The 22,436-nt window shown below is 40.5% G+C and overlaps 1 protein-coding gene across 1 annotated transcript in view; it reads right to left on the bottom strand.

Annotated features, from left to right (window-relative positions):
- The window catches only part of LOC114650341 (interleukin-1 receptor accessory protein-like 1), a 1,087,089-nt gene that overhangs the window by 5,100 nt on the left and 1,059,553 nt on the right, over nucleotides 1–22,436 (bottom strand). The gene's annotated exons all lie outside the window — the stretch shown is intronic.

Here is a 22,436-nt window from a genome sequence, read left to right on the forward strand (position 1 = left end):
AAAGGATAACATACATCAGTTTATTAAATTTATTAAATTTAGGTATTGCTTAAAATATATATCTAAATACAGTATGTTTAACTCCAGTACACCACTAAAGATGAAAATATAATGCAAAATGGAAAATGAAGAAGCAAGTCAAAGTGATGAAAAAAATTATACACTTTTAACTTAAGTAAATGTAAAGCTTCCCTTCTAAAAATGCATAATATATTAAAATATCATTGGCCATACAGGAAAATCACTGGTATATATAAAGTAGCTGGCCAAATTCTTAAATCTAAATGTAAAAGCCTTATTCAATTAATTCAAGAGTGTAATTGCACTCTGTACGATGACAATCACGATGAGCTCACTCAAGGGCATCATTCTTGACATTCCCAGGCATTTGTTGCATGTACTAATAAAATGCATTACATTTCTCATTCTAACAGATGGCATTTACAACTGACATTATAACCTAATAAAGGATATTTTAAATAGAAAAAAAAATATACAGGAAAAAGAATTTGATAGAGGAAGGACTAATACTATTGGAGCCCACTGACTACCATACAGAGGGTAGTAGCTGATTGTATTGTAGTGATTTGGAATACTTAAATTTTTTTATGAATAGCTGAATCAGCTTTCTAGAGGTACTGAACCTCAGTGAAACTGGTCTGATTGTTTTTTTCATGATTAATTGTATCTGAAATAGAGTTCTTTTTTTAATGTTACATTTTATACTGACTGCATTGACATTTTGTTTTTCGTGGAAGGCACCATTCTGAGGTTCTGTTGCCAAGCTATGATACTTGTTTGCCAAGGGTATGATTCCAAAAGTCATGCAATGTAACGTCACACATGCATTATTTTATACATGCTAATTTGACATCCAAGATATTTCCTAAAAAACTAGTGTGCATATATCACTAAAGATTTTCTGGTTAAAGACTTCTGGCTAAGTTTGCAATTTTCCTTTCATTTGCCCTAGCTGCTTTGACCACTGCCTGTTCCACTGGTTTATACTCACCTCCTGGTCCATCATACTGCGCTAGTGGCTTGCGTTTTACCAACTCCAGGCAGAAAAGCTATGACTGCAAGGGTTTCAAAGTTGTGTAGCCGGTAATGGAATTTGTTTATTCATTTATGTAATTTATTTCTGCTCTATGTTTGTTTAATAAGGGCAGATCACCTCTATGTTTAATGGACTTGAATGAATTTAATACTCCCTCTCTTATTCTTTTCGATTACCTATATTTTTTAGATTTTAGTTTTTCTTTATTAAGTTAGTGTGTCAGTTTTTCTGCTTCCTCAATTATATGGTGCCTGCTTTAGGATTCTGAACAGTAGTTAATGTTTGCGATTCATCTGTTGGAATGAAAAATGCAGTACATTTATTACAACATGCATTACAAAATACATTACAATAAATGGCGCATCACAAACATTAACAATAAATATACTCAACACAGTATATAAACACACACACACACACACACATTATACTGTATATATATATATACAGGCATATATATGTATTCACGGCATTCAAAGTCTGTGTCACAATCTGATTGTATGGGTGGTTACCTTCCAGGTAATGCTTGTGGTTGGCCAGCAATCTGCTAACATCCGCCACGGTGCCCTCAGTTTTGTGAGGAGCAGATCATAGAATGGTTGAAATAGTTTACTGTCAAATAAATCAACCACAAGCGTTACCTGGAAGGTAACCACCCATACAATCAGATTGTGACACAGACTTCGAATGCCGTGAATGTAATTACCCCGATCTACATGCTGTCAAATAAACGAACCACACGCCGTGGCGCAACGTTAGGGGCATCACCTCTGGCGCTGACGTCCGAGGTTCGATTCCCGAGAGGGAGTGCAGTGGAGTATGTACACCTGATGATCCCAGAATGAGGGCGAAACACGTGTCGCGTACTCTTTGCATTTATTTGACAGTAAACTATTTCAACCATATATATATATATATATATATATATATATATATATATATATATATATTGTCACACACGTGCGACTAGGAGCGAGCTGAATAGACCAAGTGGAGGTGATTACCCGCCAGGCCAGGGGTGGCGGAGTGCTCTAAACTTGTTTCTGTTAATTCTACAGATCAAATACGGGAAAACCTGCCTGAGTCGACGTCACTTCCGGTTCCGGCTCCCAGACTGACGTCACTTCCGGTTCCGGCTCCCAGACTGAAGTCACTTCAGGGTTACAGACTATAAATTCTCCATCTTGCCAAACCAAGTTCAGTTCATGTTGGGAACTCAAACAAGCAACATCAGTTGTGAACTTAAAATCCTTTTGCAGCTAGGAACAATATATACGGGTGGCTGCCCCAACCTTCTTTAGTGTGTTGAGACTCGTTATTTCACAGTGGCATAGTCGGCAGGAACCAACCTTATGTCTCAACACAACACACCAACGTGTTGAACCACTCAAGACCTATCAGGTAGGAAAGTACCGTTCTTGTGTTGCCGAGCTGGGGTCTGACGGTGTGTGTCGGGGGATCTGGAGTATGTTCCGACCCAGTTCTCCTTAAAGAGGACATGGGAGCGTAGGCAGAAGACCTACAGATGAGGGCCAGGTTCTGAAAGGAACACAGTGGGGACCTATTATGGGCTCTCGAGGACGTGGACCAACCCAAAGATCCCCAGAAAGAAAAAATTCTTTGAGAAAGGTGGGGGTGCCCTGGGTCGGCAGGTGAAGGAAATAATGACCTGGGAATACAACCCAGATGAATCCCTACGAGAACAGGCCATAACTCTATGGCAGAAAGTTGGGTGTTGGCTACGGACATATAATAAAAATGCCCGACTAATTGTGGAAAAGGTGGCTTGTGCCATAATAATAAAGGGCCTACCTGCTAAGCTCGCCCAGCTGACCTGGGGACAGTCATATAACTACATGGTCACCCTTGTGGAGATCATTAATACCTTATGGGAGGAAACCTACTTGGGAGACCCAGAAAGGAATCCCTGTGAACCCAGAGGGAGTTGTGCCACTAACTTAGGGTCTTACTCTTACATTGCGGAGCATGCTTTGGAAAACTCTGATACATGGAGGAAGGCTTCGCGAGGTGACATGAGGGTCTGCAGAGAAACACAGAGCAGGGGGCAGGGTGCTCCTACTAATCCTCTGGCCTTTTCTCATACGGGAGAAGCGCTAGTCAATGGCTTTAAAGTACCTTCTTTATTTGACTCTGGCAGTAACATTACTAGTGTTGCCGCGACAAAGATTAAAAATAAGACCTGTCTAACCTGTATTCATGGGGACGTCCAGTCATATGAGTCCGCCCGCTGTTACATCTGCCAAAACGGCATTATAAAGAAAATGACGGTGGCGGTGCACGACAATCCTCCATTCCCCTTGATACTGGGTAGAGATTGGTCAGATATAAACTGCGGCATAACACTCACTATCCCTACTAAAGCACTCAGACTTCTGCGTCCTCAGCTACCTCCACGCCGTGTACACAGCCGGTAGGGGAACAGAATGCGGCCTTAGAGAATGACGTGGAAACAGCCGGACCATTGCAGAGCGAAATGTCATCACCAAGCGCTGCGCCGGCTCGGTCGGAAAACACTCCCCTTGAGGTTGAATCTGATCCCCTCAGTCATCTGCAGTTTCAGTTTAGGCAAACACCGGCTTCATTTAAAAGGGAGCAATGGAATGATGACTCCCTTAAATTTGCGAAAAATGCAGTGGTTTTAGTAGATGGCCAACGCACCACACATCCCATGCCACAAGGTCCCCACTTTGTATTAAATAATGACCTTTTATATCGGGTGGCAGATCATGAAGGAGGGGTGAGGTCACTGCTCTTAGTTCCACGGACTTACCGGCGACAAGTCTGTGAACTAGCTCATACCCACCTCCTGGGAGCCCATCTGGGTCCCGAGAAAACTTTAGAGCGAATCAAGCTCCGATTTTTTTTTGCCTGGGATTAATGAGGAGGTCCGCCGCTTTTGCATATCGTGTCCGGAATGTCAATAACGGCAGATTCCTAGAAGGGACCGTGCTCCTTTAATCCCTTTACCCCTAATTGATGTCCCTTTTGAACGTATCGGGGTTGATCTGGTGGGACCCCTAGAGCCTTCAGCCAGAGGACATAAATATATAATGGTCCTGGTGGATTATGCCACCCGATATCCTGAAGCTGTTCCATTACGCTCAGCCACTTCCAAAATATCGCACGGGAGTTGGTAGGAGTATTTGCGCGAGTCAGAATCCCTAAAGAAATCCTGACGGATCAAGGGACTCCATTTACTTTGGAAACGTTCAGGGAAACTGCTAAGTTACTGAAAATAAAACACTTAAAGACCTCTGTATATCATCCTAAAACAGATGGTCTAGTTGAGAGGTTTAACCAAACTCTCAAGCAGATGTTACGCAAGGTAGTCAATGAGGATGGGAGGAACTGGGATCAGCTCCTCCCCCTCGTCCTTTTTGCATATCGGGAAGTCCCCCAAGCCTCCACAGGGTTCTCACCCTTTGAATTATTGTATGGACGACAACCCCGGGGTTTATTGAATATATTAAAAGAAGGCTGGGAAGAGGAGGTCCTTCACTCTGTAAATATACTTGAATATATCGCGCAATTACACGATAGATTTGCAAAAATTAGACCTATCTTACATTCTCACATGGACAAAGCACAAACAGCCCAGGCTCAGTGTTATAACCGTTGCACATCTCTTCAGCAGTTCCAACCGGGGGATTGAGTCATCGTATTAGTTCCTACCTCGCATTCCAAATTACTGGCTCATTGGCAAGGCCCATATGAAGTTAAGGAGAGGAAGGGTTTGACCAATTATTTAGTTATCCAACCTAATCGTCGACCTAAAGAGCGGATTTATCATGTCAACTTGCTGAAACCGTGGAAGGACAGGGATCCCGATCCCTCCTCTGGACAGCCCTGCTCCCTCTTCACTCATAAATTACATCTTAACTTCGGGTGATAGTTGACTTGCCAACAACGACAGGAGCTCGAAACAGTTATCCTGTCTGTCCCAGAGGTAGTGAACGAAAATCCTGGACGAACCTCCCTGGTTGCGCATGACATAGTGACTAAACCAGGGGTTATAGTCAGAGAACGCCCATATAGGATTCCCGAAGCAAAAAAGGCAGAAGTGAAGTTGGAGATCAAACGAATGCTGGACCTAGGTGTGATAGAGGAAAGTTTTAGAACCTGGTCCAGTCCCATCGTATTGATTAAAAAACCAGACGGAAGTTGGAGGTTTTGCAATGACTTTCGTTGGCTTAACCAAGTCTCCCAATTCGATGCCTATCCAATGCCGTGAGTGGACGACCTTCTCGAGCGGCTAGGACATGCCAAATTTTTGACTACTCTTGATATGACCAAGGGGTACTGGCAGGTTCCCTTAACAGATTCCGCAAAGGAAAAGACTGCGTTTAGCACTCCTAGCAGACATTGGCAGTATCGTGTACTTCCATTCGGATTACAAGGGGCACCCGCTACCTTCCAACGTCTGGTGGACAAAGTGCTCCGACCCCATAATTCGTACAGTGCTGCCTACCTGGATGACATTGTCATCTATTCCAGCACATGGAAGGAACACCTACTGCAGGTTGAGGCTGTATTACGGACACTAGCGAATACCGGACTTCGTATTAATCCTAAGAAATGCTATTTTGGGTTGGTCGAAGCCAAATATTTAGGTTACCTAGTGGGCCGGGGTATGGTCAAACCACAATGCTCCAAAATAGATGCCATAGTGAATTGGCCCCGTCCGATAACCATGCGGCAGGTACAAGCATTTCTTGGCTTAGTGGGGTACTATCGCCGGTTTGTACCCCAGTTTTCCGAGAGAGCAACGCCCTTGACAAACCTGACAAGGAAGGGGAAACCTAATCACGTGGTTTGGGATGATGAAACCAACACTGCATTTAGTGACCTTAAGCAGGCCCTTACGTCAGCTCCTATTTTGAAAGCTCCTGATTTCACTTTGCCTTTCATTCTCCAGATGGATGCTTTGGACACAGGTCTTGGTGCCGTGCTGAGCCAAAGTATCGATGGAGTGGAACACCTCGTTATGTACCTGAGCCGGAAACTGTTGGACCGAGAGACCAGGTATGCGCAGTGGAGCTGGAGGCTTTGGCGATTAAATGGGCGATTACACAGCTGAGGTACTACCTCCTGGGTCAGGACTTCACCCTGGTGGCTGACCATGCACCGTTACAGTGGATGGCGTTACACAGGGATTCGAATCCACGAGTCGCGAGGTGGTTTTTGGACCTGTGGCCTTTTACGTTTTCAGTCATTTATCGTCGAGGTCTGTTGCAGGCCAATGTGGATGCCCTTTCTCGGTTCCATGACCCCACGAACAGGTATTGCCCGACCCGATGGGTCTGGGCTGAGGGGGGGGGGCCGTGTCACACATGTGCGACTAGGAGCGAGCTGAATGGACCAAGTGGAGGTGATTACCCGCCAGGCCAGGGGGTGGTGGGGTGCTCTAAACTTGTTTCTGTTAATTCTGCGGGAATAATACGGGAAAACCTGCCTGACGTGACTGACGTCACTTCCGGTTCCGACTCCCAGACTGAAGTCACTTCCGGGTTACAGACTATAAATTCTCCATATTGCCAAACCAAGTTCTGTTCATGTTGGGAACTCAAACAAGCAAAATCAGTTGTGAACTTAAAATCCTTTTGCAGCTAGGAACAATATACGGGTGGCTGCCCCAAACCTTCTTTAGTGCGTTGAGACTCGTTATTTCACTATATATATATATATATATACAGTCATATGAAAAAGTTTGAGAACCCCTCTCAGCCTGCATAATTATTTACTTTCAACAAAAAAGATAACAGTGGTATGTCTTTCATTTCCTAGGAACATCTGAGTACCGGGGTGTTTTCCGTACAAAGATTTTTAGTGAAGCAGTATTTAGTTGTATGAATTTAAATCAAATGTGAAAAACTGGCTGTGTAAAAATTTGGGTACCCTTGTAATTTTGCTGATTACAATGCATGTAACTGCTCAATACTGATTACTTGCAGCACCAAATTGGTTGGATTAGCTCGTTAAGCCTTGAACTTCATAGACAGGTGTGTCCAATCATGAGAAACTGTATTTAAGGTGAACAATTGCAAGTTGTGCTTCCCTTTGACTCTCCTCTGAAGAGTGACAGCATGGGATCCTCAAAGCAACTCTCAAAACATCTGAAAACAAAGATTGTTCAGTATCATGGTTTAGGGGAAGGCTACAAAAAGCTATCTCAGAGGTTTAAACTGTCCGTTTCAACTGTAAGGAATGTAATCAGGAAATGGAAGGCCACAAGCACAGTTGCTGTTAAACCCAGGTCTGGCAGGCCAAGAAAATACAGGAGCGGCATATGTGCAAGACTGTGAGAATGGTTACTGACAACCCACAGATCAAGACCTGCAAGAACATCTTGCTGCAGATGGTGTATCTGTACATCGTTCTACAATTCAGCGCAATTTGCACAAAGAACATCTGTATGGCAGGGTGATGAGAAAGAAGCCCTTTCTGCACTCACACCACAAACAGAGTCGCTTGTTGTATGCAAATGCTCCTTTAGACAAACCAGATTAATTTTGGAACAAAGTGCTTTGGACTGATGAGACAAAAATTGAGTTATTTGGTCATAACAAAAAGCGATTTGCATGGCGGAAGAAGAACACCGCATTCCAAGAAAAACACCTGCTACCTACTGTCAAATTTGGTGGAGGTTCCATCATGCTGTGGGGTGGTGTGGCAAGTTCAGGGACTGGGGCCCTTGTTAAAGTCGAGGGTCAGATGAATTTAACCCACTATCAACAAATTCTTCAGGATAATGTTCAAGCATCAGTCACAAAGTTGAAGTCAAGCATCAGTCACAAAGTTGAAGTTACGCAGGGGTTGGATATTCCCACAAGACAATGACCCAAAACACAGTTCGAAATCTACAAAGGCATTCATGCAAAGGGAGAAGTACAATGTTCTGGAATGGCCGTCACAGTCCCCTGACTTGAATATCATCGAAAATCTATGGGATGATTTGAAGCAGGCTGTCCATGCTCGGCAACCATCAAATTTAACTGAACTGGAGAGATTTTGTGTGGAAGAGTGGTCAAAAATACCTCCATCCAGAATCCAGACACTCATCAAAGGCTATAGGAGGCATCTAGAGGCTGTTATATTTGCAAAAGGAGGCTCAACTAAGTATTGATGTAATATCTCTGTTGGGGTGCCCAAATTTATGCACCTGTCTAATTTTGTTATGATGCATGTTGCATATTTTCTGTTAATCCAATAAACTTAATGTCACTGCTGAAATACTACTGTTTCCCTTAGGCATGTCATATATTAAAAGGAAGTTTGTACTTTGAAAGCTCAGCCAATGACAAACAAAAATCCAAAGAATTAAGAGGGGTTCCCAAACTTTTTAATATGACTGTATATGTATATATATATATATATATATATATATATATATATATGTATATATACTGTATACACATATACATATGCACATATACATGTATATACATATACACATTTACATATACATATATATATACATACATATATATATATATATATATACACACATACACATATATACAGTATATGTATATATACATGCACATATACATATATATACAAACACACACATGCACACACATACACAGTATGTGTAGTATATACTTTTATGATTTGCTCGCAAGTTTTAATACAGGTAAAATACCTAAGGTCTAGCTACTGTAACATTCATTTATACCTACAGTTGCACTCACCCTGAAGTTATTTACAAAGTTGTACTTAAATGTTCCAAGAAGGCAGAAAATACCATAGGGCAAATTGGAACATTTAATCAATGGAGCTGTACCTAATTCAACAGTCTTATGTGAAGCAAAATAAAGTATGAGTGGTGCTTTGTATGTCTGATATATTGTGTGAGAATGTGGTAAACAATATTATAATACAAGTGGCATCAAACTTTGCATTTACATGAAGATGCACTTAAGGGAAATAGGGAATCATTTGTAGATTGTCAAAAATTCTTGTTTATATCACTGAATGAAACAGGTACAATTCACTAATTTCTTGTTCTCCTTCTCTGCCATTTTGAGAAGGAAGCAAAAAAAGAATAAATCCTACAAGCTGTAGCGATCATGAAAATTCTGGAGGAGAATGGAGATTTGTAATGGCACTGCTGTTATCATATAATCAGCTTGCAAATTATATTTATGCCATCCATCCATCCATCCATTTTCTATGGCAAGCCAAATTAACATTTAGAGATATCTCAAAATGAATTTTATGATATCTGGAAATGCATTTTAGATATCTCAAATTGAATTATAGATATCTAAAAATACATCTATTTTAAGATATCTAAAAAGAATTGTATGATATCTCAAACAGATTTCAAGATATCTTGAAGTGATATGCTGTACATTTTCAGATATCTGAAATGCATTTCAAGATATCTTAAATGCAATTTGAGATATCTTGAAATATGTTCATGTGCATTTTGAGATATCTCAAATACATTTCAAGATATCTTAAAATACATCTGCAGGCATTTTGAGATATCTGAAATACATTTTCAGATATCTTAAAATAGCTTTCTGCACATTTCAAGATATCTCAAATACATTTTCAGATATCTTAAAGTAACTTCCTGTGTATTTCAAGATATCTCAAATACATTTTCAGATATCTTAAAATCACTTCCTGTAAAATTTCTTATACTTTCAATGGAACTTCCTGCCTATTTTAAGATATCTTGAAATGCATTTAAGATATCTCGAAATGCACAGGAAGTGATTTTGAGATATCATGAAATGTATTTGAGATATCTTGAAATGTGCAGGAAGTTATTTTAAGATATCTTGAAATGTATTTGAGATATCTTGAAATGTGCAGGAAGTCATTTTAAGATATCTTGAAATGTATTTTAGATATCTTGAAATGTGCAGGAAGTCATTTTAAGATATCTGAAAATGCATTTCAGATATCTCAAAATGAATTTGGGATATCTTAAAATGAGAAGGAAGTTATTTTAAGATATCTCGAAATATAATTTAGATATCTTAAAAAGCATTTAAGATATCTTGAAATTCATTGTTGTTTTAGATATCTGAAATACATTTTAGATATCTAAAATTAATTTCATGATATCTTAAAATGGGTCTCTGCTCTATTTCAGATATCTAACAATGTATTTCAAGATATCTAAAATTGTATTTCAAGATATCTAAAATGCATTTTAAGATATCTTTAAAAGGACACTCAATTATTTCAAGATATCTCAATAGCACTTTCAGATATCTACAATACAATTTAAGATATCTCAAATACATTTCCAGATATCTCAAAACAGCTTCCTGTCCATTTTCAGATATCTCAAATACATTTTCAGATATCTCAACATCACTTCCTGCTCATTTCAAGATATCTCAAATACATTTTAAGATATCTTATAATAAACAAGAAGTCCCATTGAAATAATAGGCAGTTTTACAGGAAATGATTTTGAGATATCTTGAAATGCATTTAAGATATCTTAAAATGCATGAAAGGTCAATTTAAGATATCTGAAAATTCATTTGAGATATCTTGAAATACAGACACAATTATTTTGAGATATCTGAAACTGTATTTGAGATATCTTGAAATGCATTTGAGATATCCTGAAATGTATCGCAGATATCTTAAAATGTAAAGGAAAGTATTTTAAGATATCTCAAAGCGAGTTTCAGATATCTTAAAAAGTAAATTACATTTTAAGATATCCGAAATTCATTTTGAGATATCTCTAAATGTTAATTTGGCTTGCCATAATTTTCCAACCCGCTGAATCCAAACACAGGGTCACGGGGGTCTGCTGGAGCCAATCCCAGCCAACACAGGGCACAAGGCAGGAACCAATCCTGGGCAGGGTGCCAACCCACCGCAGTATTTATGCCATTCATTTACTAATATCAATGCAATCTCATTGAAAGCTTTTTTTTTTAATGTTAAATATAAGAACCTTAATTTATGACCTAGTTGTAGATATGACTGTTAAACCTAACACTAATAATGTTATAAACATGTTTCACATCCAGTGGAGCTTAATCAAACACATTTAGGTAATAATTTTATCATACTACTATGCATGCTCCTTAAATGTCTTAGCATATTTTTATGCATTAACAGAAAGCCGTTCCTTAAAGGAATCATATATTGAAAGAACACTCCTATAAATTATCACTATTATGTCTTCTTGACATAACTGGAATTTGTTTATGTAAACTGAAAAGCAACAACGTACACTTTGTAAGCAATGAAAAAAACTAAAAGTGTTGTAATAAAAAAATGAACATGCTATATGTAGTTTGTTAAAAGGAAATAGGGTACACTTTTTTTTTTTTAATTCAGATTAGTTTACACAGTGGCCATACTTTAGTAAACATTTTACTTTACTAGAGTGATTGCTAATTTAAAGTTATCCACATTAACATTACGTATATCTACAACTTCACTGGACCCTTGATACTGGTTGTGGGCACTTTAATTTCACTAGCATGTTCTTCTCAGGTTTTCTGGAATGGAGCTTATTTGTTATTTTTTAAATGCCACATGAAAAAAAGTAGATTCTTGGACAGCAATTAACAAATACTTTCCTTTCTAACATACAATGGACACAAAAGTCTACACACCCATTTAATCAAATTTCAGTTTTAGTTAATGTTAAGGATTGAAATCAAGACAAATAATGTCAGAGCTTTTTCCTTTTGTAAGATCTTGTAATGAACAATGATTTACTAAAAATAAATTGACCATTTTTTTAAAACAATTAAAAATAAAGTTTCAGTGCCTTGATATCATAAGCCTTTATGCTGTTTAATTAAAACTCCATCAAGTATGCCTTGTGTTGTGTACGTAGTCTGTATGAATATGTCTGAATCACCTTAGAACATCTAGAGTTTTATCACAATCTTCCTTATACAAGTGTTCAACCTCAAATTGTGATTATGTGCCCAGCTGTTGTAAGTTGCATCTTTAATGGGACTGGGATTTTCCTGCTCCATTATAGAAAGTCTTCCTATTTTTTAGCCAATCCTTTGTAGAGATGCCTTTGTGCTTCATATCAGTGCCATGTAGAAATCTGAAATTCTTGTCTAAGTTCATCTTTCTGTCAGCAGGTTTTGTGCCTTAATATATTAGTATCTGGAGCTATTAATTTTATCCTCTCTCTTTACCAAGACCTCTGTCCCTGCTTAACATATAGTACTATTCTGCCACTATTGTCTTGACAGATAAGTACTATTCTTTGAGTGGTTAACTGTGTGTGCTTAGCATCCACCATATCTTTTAGAACTAGTAACACAGAGATTTCCACCATGATTTCATTACACTGTCAGACATTTTCCCATGTGGTTTGGTAAGATCGATTTTGTCATCTTGAAAAATTTATGTGTTTGTGAGAAATTACTTTTGCTGTGCTACCTTAAATTACAGCTCATATTTGTGATTAATATGTGGTTGTAATATGCAGAGTTACTGCCATAAATTTGTCCAGTTTCTGTTAAATTGGCTTAGTAGCATACTTAATGACCAGGCAAGAAAGAAAGCTCATCAGTTCTTGAAGGATGTCCCAATTGTTGCAGTACATTCCTGATACCATAGTTTCTTCACTTTTTAGAGATAATCTTCACAATGCTCCATCATATGTGTAGGGCAGGGCTATTCAATTGGCGGCCCGCGGGCCACATGCGGCCCAGAATCAACCTCCGAGTGGCCCAGCCCGTGGTTCCGCCCATAGATAATAAATTAATATATATTATTCATAAATTGTTATTTAATATAATTTAATATAAATATATATATATATTATATTAATATAAATATATAGTATATTAATATAAATATAAAGTATTTATTATGTCTATGGTCCCGCCAAAAGCGCGCATTCCTACATAAATTACGTAGCCTGCAACACGCAAACAATGCAGAGCGTGCCGGTAGTAGCTTAGATTACTATCAATATGTCTTTCTCAACACTGAAACGTAAAATTGCCAATGAAAACCGTAAGTTTAACCCTGCCTGGACTGACAAATACTTGTTTATTTTACCGCCACATCCAAACGCCAAACCGATGTGTTTAATTTGTAATGAGTGCGTTGGAGTATTTAAAGATTACAATGTGCGGAGGCATCATGTTGAGAAACACCACACTTTTTGCACCAATTTTCCAGAGGGATCTCAAGGGAGGGCTGCAAAAGTGCAGAGTTTGATTGCATCTTACAACCGGAGCAGTACTACCATGGTGCGGTCATTCACAGCCCAAGAGAGAGCTACTGCAGCATCCCTTCGTGTTTCCTGGATACTGGCAAAAAAGAAAAGGCCATTCACAGACTCTGAAACCGTGAAGGACTGTATGCTGGCTGTCGTGGATGAGGTGATAAATGACGATAAAATTAAAATGAGCGTGGTATCTGCTATAAAAAACGTACCCCTGTCAGATACTTCAAACATTCGTAGGGTTGAAATTCTTGCTGCAGATGTGTATGAAACGCTGTTAGGAGACCTGATGAAAGCTGATACTATGTCTATAGCAGTAGATGAGTCCACAGACAAAACTGATACTGCTCAGTTGTGCATATATGTCCGTTTTTTTTGATGGCAAATGCTTCCGAGAGGAGCTGCTCGGCCTACTGCCGTTAGAAGGACACACAACTGGCGATATAGTCTTTGGGAAAATTTCCGCCTTTTTTAAAGACAGTGGTCTGGATATGAAGCGTGTGTGCATGCTTGTGACAGATGGGGCTCCATCCATGACAGGGAAAGTGAATGGTTTGGTAGCACGTTGGTCCGCTGTTGCACCTCAGTTGATCTCCTTACACTGCATTGTGCATCAGGCGGTGTTGTGCGCAAAACTAAGCGGGGCGCTCAAAACGACAATGGACAGCGTTATGGCTATAATTAATTTTATTCGCTCCACATCAAGCCTCCAACACCGCTTATTCCGCATGCTGCTGTCAGAAATGTCTGCTAAGCACCACGACCTTCTTTTGCATAATGACGTGAGGTGGCTGTCCAAAGGCAAAGCACTGGAGCGTTTCTGCGGTCTCAGAGAAGAGATCATAACTTTCCTCCGCGGCAGCAAGCAAAAAAAGGCAGAAACGCACTTGAGTCGCATACTGGACGACAACTTCATGGCCGATGCCTGCTTTCTGAGCGACATATTCAAACATCTGAACGATCTCGATTTGGGACTACAAGGCAGAGACAAAACTGTCATCGACCTTGTGGAACAGATGCGCGCATTCCAAGTTAAACTGGACCTTTTCGCAAATGATTTGAGCACAGGCCGAATGCTGCATTTTCCGACACTCCGCAAATGCATCTCATCCCCCGCACAAATCACGGATGTGATGACAGATTTCATTACGATGTTGAAAAAATAACTTTGCTGGTCGATTGGATGGACTTGATCTGCCCACAGAGTTGGCTGTTTTTGTCAGAGACCCGTTCACTGTTGCAATAGAAGGGGACTTATCCGCCAGAGCTAAGAAACTGGTCCCTTCCATTGACGAGGGGAAATTCACACTTGAACTTGTTGACATGCAGTCATCTGTAACCATGGCACAGGAGCTTTCCACTAACGGGCCTGCAATGTTTTGGACTGATGTCAACGCACATCAGTTCCCTAACATTAAGAAAGTAGCGATCGTCATGCTCACTATGTTTGGATCAACATATACACGTGAGTCAAGTTTTTCACACATGAACTCCATAAAAAGCAACTCTCGTTGCTCCCTGACTGACCATACTCTCCACCAATGCCTTCGAATTGCATTGACAACTTACGAGCCTAAAGTCACTGCTCTCGTTCAAAACAAAAAATGTTACTTCTCCCACTAAGTCAGCAGGGTAACTGTAGCCTACAATACATCAATATAATGTGGGATGCATAACAGAGGCATGCCTAATCACACATGGTGATTTAAAATATGTTCCCTCAGTGTTGTTATAGTTGTGAATACTGTGCACTTTTTATTTTATGCACTTTGAGATGTTCCTGGGTCAAATGTGTGCAAGTTGTTTATTTTGTTTCAAAAGGAAACAATGTTATTTCTAATAGCCTACTACTGTGCACTATTTTGTTTTATGCACTTTGTGATCAGATACGTCAGATATGTAGCCTAGGTCAGTTTTTTTTCTTTTGTAAGTGGAAAAAATAGGGGCTACCTCAGATTCTGTTAATTCAGCTCTTTTTGTATGCACCTTTTGCTCTGCAAACTGACCAAAGTTAAAAGAGAAACAACGAATAAACCTTATGTTTTTCAATAAATTTGTTTGTGTTGGTTTTAAAATTTGTCATTACGAGCTGCTTTGCCACTAAAATGACTGGCCCAGCTAACCTTCTTGGTTTGACAATCTGGCCCAACTGAATTTGTAATTGAATAGCCCTGGTGTAGGGTTTTATAGTGCTATTCTCCTTCTCATGCATATATTTCAAAAATAAGATCCAATAGGTATTTTAAGCTCATTTTTGATTTTGGTTGCTAACTCTGCAATATATAACTAAAATGGTTTCAGGAACATCCGACAGGAACAATGGATTTTATTCAGGACTAATCTGAATCACACCAAATGGCACATCTTTTCTGGATATTTAATATCCACTGTACATAATTATTCATTAATTCATCAACTTTCTGAGCTTTTAGTTCAAAATATGCTATAGTTATATGAAATACAGTATTCTTCACTGGGTGACCATTAATATGAAAGTAAAATATTTAAACTACAGAACACTGTTTATTTGACTGTTTAGTCAAATTTCTACATTTAGAGGATGCCAGAGGTGAAAATGCTTTTCTGTGTGTGCTTTAATTTTTTGTAAAATAGCAAATATCCAACTAAAGCAACAAATGTTTTGGTGTGATGTGTGGTCTGTTGCACCACGCTGGTATTAAATAAATGATCACACCTTGTGTAGGTGCAAGCTCTAAGCTGGTAAAAGTGCACATAAGTGAGTTTTGCACCAATGTTAGTGAAGGCACCGGTTGGTCGTGCCACATTCACATGCAGAGGCAGATGGGTCAGTCAGGTGCTTCAATGATGCCACAGAGGGGGTGACTCCTCGCACCTGCACCCAATTAGGCATCAGATTTAAAAAGAGCCTGCACGGGTTAGGGAGGAAGAAGAAAAAAGAAGAGACAAATACAGCGGAGGTTAAAGGCTGAGAGAAGAAGCAGGCAGGAAAAAGAAAGAGTGAGAAAGCTTGAGATTGCAGGCTGGTGTAGAGAATGGAAGCAGGTGGACGGGAGTAGAGCCCTAAGGAGGAACATATGGCCACTGCTCAGCAGGAAACTGTGGATCGCTCCAGTTGAAGGACTTGGGAGCAGGAGCGACCTATACGCTCTGGAGGTGCTCTTGCTGGGTTGGGCCATGGCAGTGGTGGGAATACAGAGTACCTGATCCAGGTGGAGCATGGATCGGCAGTGGGAATAAAGGACAGATAAAATGGGTGTCTGTACCTGTTGATTGATATGTCTGTGGGCTGCAAGATCCGGATAGGATAGGCTGGAGAGGCATCAGTTTTAAAGGAAGGCACCAGGGCTTGTGGATTTTAAATGAGTTTCCTGCACTGTGTTTTTTAACCTCATTTTTAATGGATTTTCTATTTATTGAATTTTAACCACTGCAGTGCACTTTATTTTATGGAATATTTATTTGTTGACATTTTGAACACTGCACCTTTTGAATACTTTTGTTTTGATTAGTTTTAATAAAATCTTTTGCATCTACCCATTGCTTTGTGTGTGTTTGTCCTCATCTGCCAAGCTCATCCGGTTACGTTATCATTGGTGTTGGGTTCAAGAGGCTCCCAAAATGGAAGAGGGAGTGTGGACCTGACCTGCACCGACACACTTGGTTATATGTCAGATATATATTTTATATGGAAAATGTCTCAGATATTGTCTAGTTGAAATTGCAACTGTTTCACTTATAGCTAGTTTGCATTAACAGGAATGCTAAAGGTAGTATTGAAATTAAACACAGCACTGATTCAGCAACATCTGCTCTTATCCCACCTTTTAATTGTTTGATCACAGCCTTGGGCATAGTGACTGAGACACCAATCAAACCTTGTGGGACAGCTGTATCATCTGCTTTACATTTTATAAAAAAGTAAGTAACACAGTAGTGAGGATGATTAGGACAATCAAAGGGAATGTCTCAAAGTTCACTCGTCCAAAAGTCAACTTTGGGCTCCAGTACATTTTGCATTATTTTATTGTGTTTGACATCCTTCAGAAACTTTGCTTTCTTACCAAAGTTCGAAGAAGAACTTCCAGGTCATTTAAAAAAAATCTCCATTGCTGAGGTGAGAGTATGAGGTGAACTGCAATGCCAAATGCAAGGATAATAAGCAATCATTCAAATTATTTCAATAAATAATCAGCAATAAGGAAATTGCGCATTTATTTGAAACAAAAATATATCATAACCACTTTATGCATATTGGCTTTGTTCTAAAATTACATGTGATTAAATTTGGTCATCATATGTTCAGTTAGCTTTTTTGAGATTAGCAAGTGTTTCAAAGGTTTTTCAATATAAAGCTTGTTCTATCAACAAAATATTATTAAGAGTTTTATTTCTTTCCTTCTATCAAAAATTTTTAATGGAATAATGTGTGTATAAACATCATGGTCAGGACAGCAGGTGTGTAGATGGTTTACAATCATTCTGAGAATGTTGCGTTTTGTGAAACTGATGGCAGTGATAACTAGAGAAGAATGTCTTGTGTATCAGGTTAGATCAGGTGAGGTCGGGGAGAATGCACTGGTACAGTGCACTGCCACACCCACACGATGGAACAGCTCAGGATCCTGGTTGGCAACCCCACAGCTCACATGGCTGTAGTGCCATAACTGACGCTCCTCACAATGAAGGTAATGTGTCTCATTCAGGACTCCACAAGCAACCTCTTATTTGACACAAAGTCAAACTAGCGGTACCCCAAGGATTCTCCAAAGAAACACAGTACCGAAGAAGCCCAGTCTTCGTCTCAGGTCACTGGATAGCATCCATGTCTCGCAACCATATAGCAAAACAGGAAGCACCAGAGGACTCTACAGACTTGGACCTTCGTCTTATTGCAAAGATTTCGGAAGCACCACACACCCCTTTCAAGTGACCCCATGACCCCCCATGCTCTTCTAATCCGTCTACTGACTTCATAAGAAGGATCATGATACACGAGACATGAACATAACTGTCGAGGTAAGTAAACAGTAAACCTCTTTACAAGGTCGAGACTCTCTCTGCAGAGAGACACACTGCTGATGGCTGTGCCCAAGAGGTCATTAAAGGTCTGGACCTTGGTTTTTATCCAGGACACTCACAAACCCAGACACTCAGACTCCTCACTTAATCTCTTCAGAACCCCAATCAGAGCCTCCACTGACTCTGCATCGTCGGGATCAGTGAATCTCTCTTCACCAACAGATGCGGCACAGCTGCTGGAGCCCATGATCCTGCCCAACACCCAGTTAATGCAAGCACTGAACAGAGTAGGAGAAAAAACACACACCTGACGAACCCCAGAATCAACTAGAAAAAATGCAAAGGTTCTGTCTCCATTCTGCATAGCACTCACAATACCAGTGTATAGGTGAGCCATGATAACCAGCAACTTTGCTGGAATTCCACGGAGTCTCAGGATGTCCCACAGGGCAGCTCATTCAACTGAGTGAATGCTTTACGAAAACTGACAAAGGCTGCAAAGAAACTGACAATATTTACGTTTGCTCTCAATGAGAAACCTCAGTGCCAGGATGCAGTTGATGGTAGACTTCTTTGGCATAACTGCTCTAGTAGCTGGTAGGTTAGCAAGTGATCATGGATCAAATACCACAAGATCCCTCCAGCCTTTGCTGCTCTCAGCTGGTTCACCACCTATGCAATCTCAGTGAGATTGGATGGTTCACAGCTAATGGGAGGATCAGCCTCAGATATATCCAATGTCCTAGTTGGAGGATCAGCTTTAAATAGGTGTTCAAAGTAGCCAGCCCAGAAGGTCACAACTGCAGTGTCATCCATAAGGACCGTACCACCAGCTGCCCTGACTGCGAGTCTCTGAGGAACAGATTCAGATGTGCATAATGCTTCGATTCCTCTGTAGGCAAGACGTGGGTCACTAGACCATAGATGGTGTATCACTTCCTCACAGATTCCTCTAACAAACACCTCCTTATCTGTCCTCAGAGCCATCACAGATGTCCTTCTCAGTTCCCAGTACAGACTGGAGTTGCCATCAAGCTGTGCACTCTCGATGATATCCAGGGTGCACTGTGAGATGGGAACAATGGTAACACCTACACAGACCTCAGTAACCTTCAGGGTCTTGTCATGGAAGGTCTCCCATATCACATTAGGATCAGCAGTTGCACCCAAGTCTGTAAGTTCCTCATACAAACTGCATGCAAACTCATTAGAAACAGCCTGATCTTGGTGTCTGGATAGGTCTAGCCTCATTTTCCTAGTAGGTGATAGCCTACTTGACCTAAGCAGGATTGTCAGAGTAGCAACAACAAGTTCGTGGTCAGAATTCACAAACTGGGCACTTCTGTAGACCCTGTAGTTTTGTAAGAGCCTCCAGCATCTGCCCACAAGGATGTGATCGATCTCCTTCACCACACCACCATTATTGGAGTACCAAGTCCAACAATGCGGCTCAGGGTGCTGGAACCAGGATCCAATGATCCACAGCCCCGGACCTTTTGCAAAGTCAAGGAACATGGAGCCACTTTCACCACGGTTGCCAGACCCTGTCAGTACCAGTGGTCGCACTGAAGTCCCCCATGACCTGAGAAGTGCACCCATCAACCACCGAGCAAAACTGCAAATAAAATGTCTCCCTCACCAAGACATCACTAACAGTGGTCGGAGCATACACTGAGACAACAGACAAGGCACCCAGAGAGTGCCTTAATCAGAGTCCGATAATACGTTTGACATTGGACACCATTGGAAGAAGCTGATCCGCCACAGCAACAACTACTCCCTGAGTATGGCAGCCAACAGAACGACCAGTCCAATAAAAAGTGTACCCACCTACAGAGTTCTGGCCAGTCTGAGGTCGGCACACCTTAGAGAGTTATATGAGCCTACCCGGATGGGCTGCCTCAAATTAGAACCAGAGTGCTGCCATGCAATGGGCATAGCTCAGCACCACACCAATTCCAATCCCCAACAGGCCTCACTCCATTGGCTCTCCGATGGTTTTGACTCTTCCAGGCATGAGGCTCCCCCAGGGCTTTCCCCCATCCTCTCCATAATACGAGCAGCCTTCCTATGAGTGGCTACAGCAGAGCTACTCTCACAACGAAGAGAAAGGATTCCTGTCTGATGTCTCAGAGCTGCATGAATAAGTTTTTTTTTTTTTACTGTGGCTGGAGTTCCAATCCTACCAGCAACCCCCTTGATTTTCTCTGCAAGTTGGAGGACCAATTGTGTATCAATGGCTAAAACAAAGTGGAGTTAAAGGAGGAGAAATACAAATTTAAAGCTAGTTTGGAAGGGAAAGGGGTCAAGGTGAATGTACAAAGACAAATAAGAATGTACAAATAAATAAGAAGCATGAGTCGTCTGGAGAAGAATAAAAAGAAAGGAAAGAGGAAGAAAGACGGAGGTTGCTGGAGAACAGGAAGCAGTGTGGCGAGAGAGCCAGTGTGAGCGAGCAAGCAAGCAAGCGCATGCAGGCTCGCAGGTATGCAGCTGGAAGGTGAGCCCAAGAAGGGTGTTTGGCCAACACTCGGTGGCAGAAGGAAGCGGTTGCTCCAGCTGAGTGAGCAAGGAGCTGGAGTGACCAGGTGAAGGACGGCTGGCTGCTTAAGACAGTGAAGGCAGCGGGAGTCAGAAGGCTTGGTGGGTGAAGTCCTTGATGTGAGCATCCTGGTCATCAAGGAAACCAAGTCTCGGTCTGGGTTGAGTGTGCGACTGAAGCCAGGGATCGGGAGGCCTCCAGACCAGTTGAGCGGAGAAAAGATCAGCTGCTGAGAGGGCCACTCTCCTGTTGCGGGGCCCAGATGGGTGAAGCAGGAGAGACGCCAGGTAAAAGACACCGGGCTCTGAATTGTGTTTTAAAGGACTGCTTCCAGCATTGTGTTTTAACCTCATTTTTAAAGGAGTGTTTTTTCTATTTATTGGTTTTTACCTCCATTTCACAACTGTTTTAATGGATTATTTATTTATTTGGAGACTTTTAGAGAGCACTGCGTTTTATTTAATTTGAACGCTGTTTTGTTCTGTTTTAAATAAAAGCACTTTGCACTTTTGTACACCATCCCCTTGCTCCATCATTGTGCCTCACTGCAAGCGCATAGGTAACATTACCGACGGTGCAGAGTTCAAGGGCTCCCAGACAGAAGATGGGAGCATGGAGTCGAACGAGCATCATCACAGAAGGTGCAGAATGTTACATGGTGAAAGAAAGAAAAAGGACAAAATGAAAGATAGGTAGTGATCGGTGCTGGACTGAGGAGAAACAGAGTAAGGTAGTTCAGAAAAGGGACACAAAAAGCAGATGGTGAGGAGGTGCACTGTGATGGAGATGGAAAGGCATAAAATAACAGGTCTCACCCCAAAGGATACCCAGGACTCCAGAGACCAGAGGAGAGAGAGATAAATTGGGCAGCTGACTAGCCTGGGTATACTCAGAAAAAGACTGTTAAACCAGTGATGATGATGATTATTATAGATACAATATCAGTAATAAGGTCAATCAGGAGAAGTGGACTGAAGCATAAATAACCTCTCTCATTGCAAACATAATCCTATTCAGTGTAGGATAATCTAGGCAACTGAACATTATAAAATGTTTTTAATTTTACAGAGATTTGGCAATAAGAATTATTAAGTAGACATGATTATAGTACAATTTCAAAATGTATAGTTTCATTTTAACTTCCTAAATCAAATTAGCTTGTTTGTTGTAGGTGTGGGTCATTAATCAGGAAATTTATTTAGGAACTAATTCTACATATTTATTATATTGTAAGAATAAATATGTTAACCTTTCCTTGAAATGACTTAAACACCAGCTCTTCACTTTATTCCATACTGACATTAAACCTTAGAATATGTGAAACAGACTTTTATATTGTAATACTTTATTCCACTATATGAAAAGTGCTTATTGAAACTTAGATAAAATATTAAAAATATATATATTTTGAAAGCCAATAGATTTTATTTCCTCAAAGGGATCACTGAATCTTATTTCTGTCACCTTCTTAAACATATATGAAGGACATGAATGTACAGTATAATGAAACACAGGTTATGTATGTAATCACGGACTGAACATCTCAGAAGGAATGATCAGACGTATGAGATCCACACAGCAGGAAACATTTTTTGGTTTAAGAATGGGGTCCTAAGCTGAGGTGG

The sequence above is a fragment of the Erpetoichthys calabaricus genome, chromosome 4 (assembly GCF_900747795.2).
Source record: "Erpetoichthys calabaricus chromosome 4, fErpCal1.3, whole genome shotgun sequence".
Classification (NCBI taxonomy): domain Eukaryota; kingdom Metazoa; phylum Chordata; class Cladistia; order Polypteriformes; family Polypteridae; genus Erpetoichthys; species Erpetoichthys calabaricus.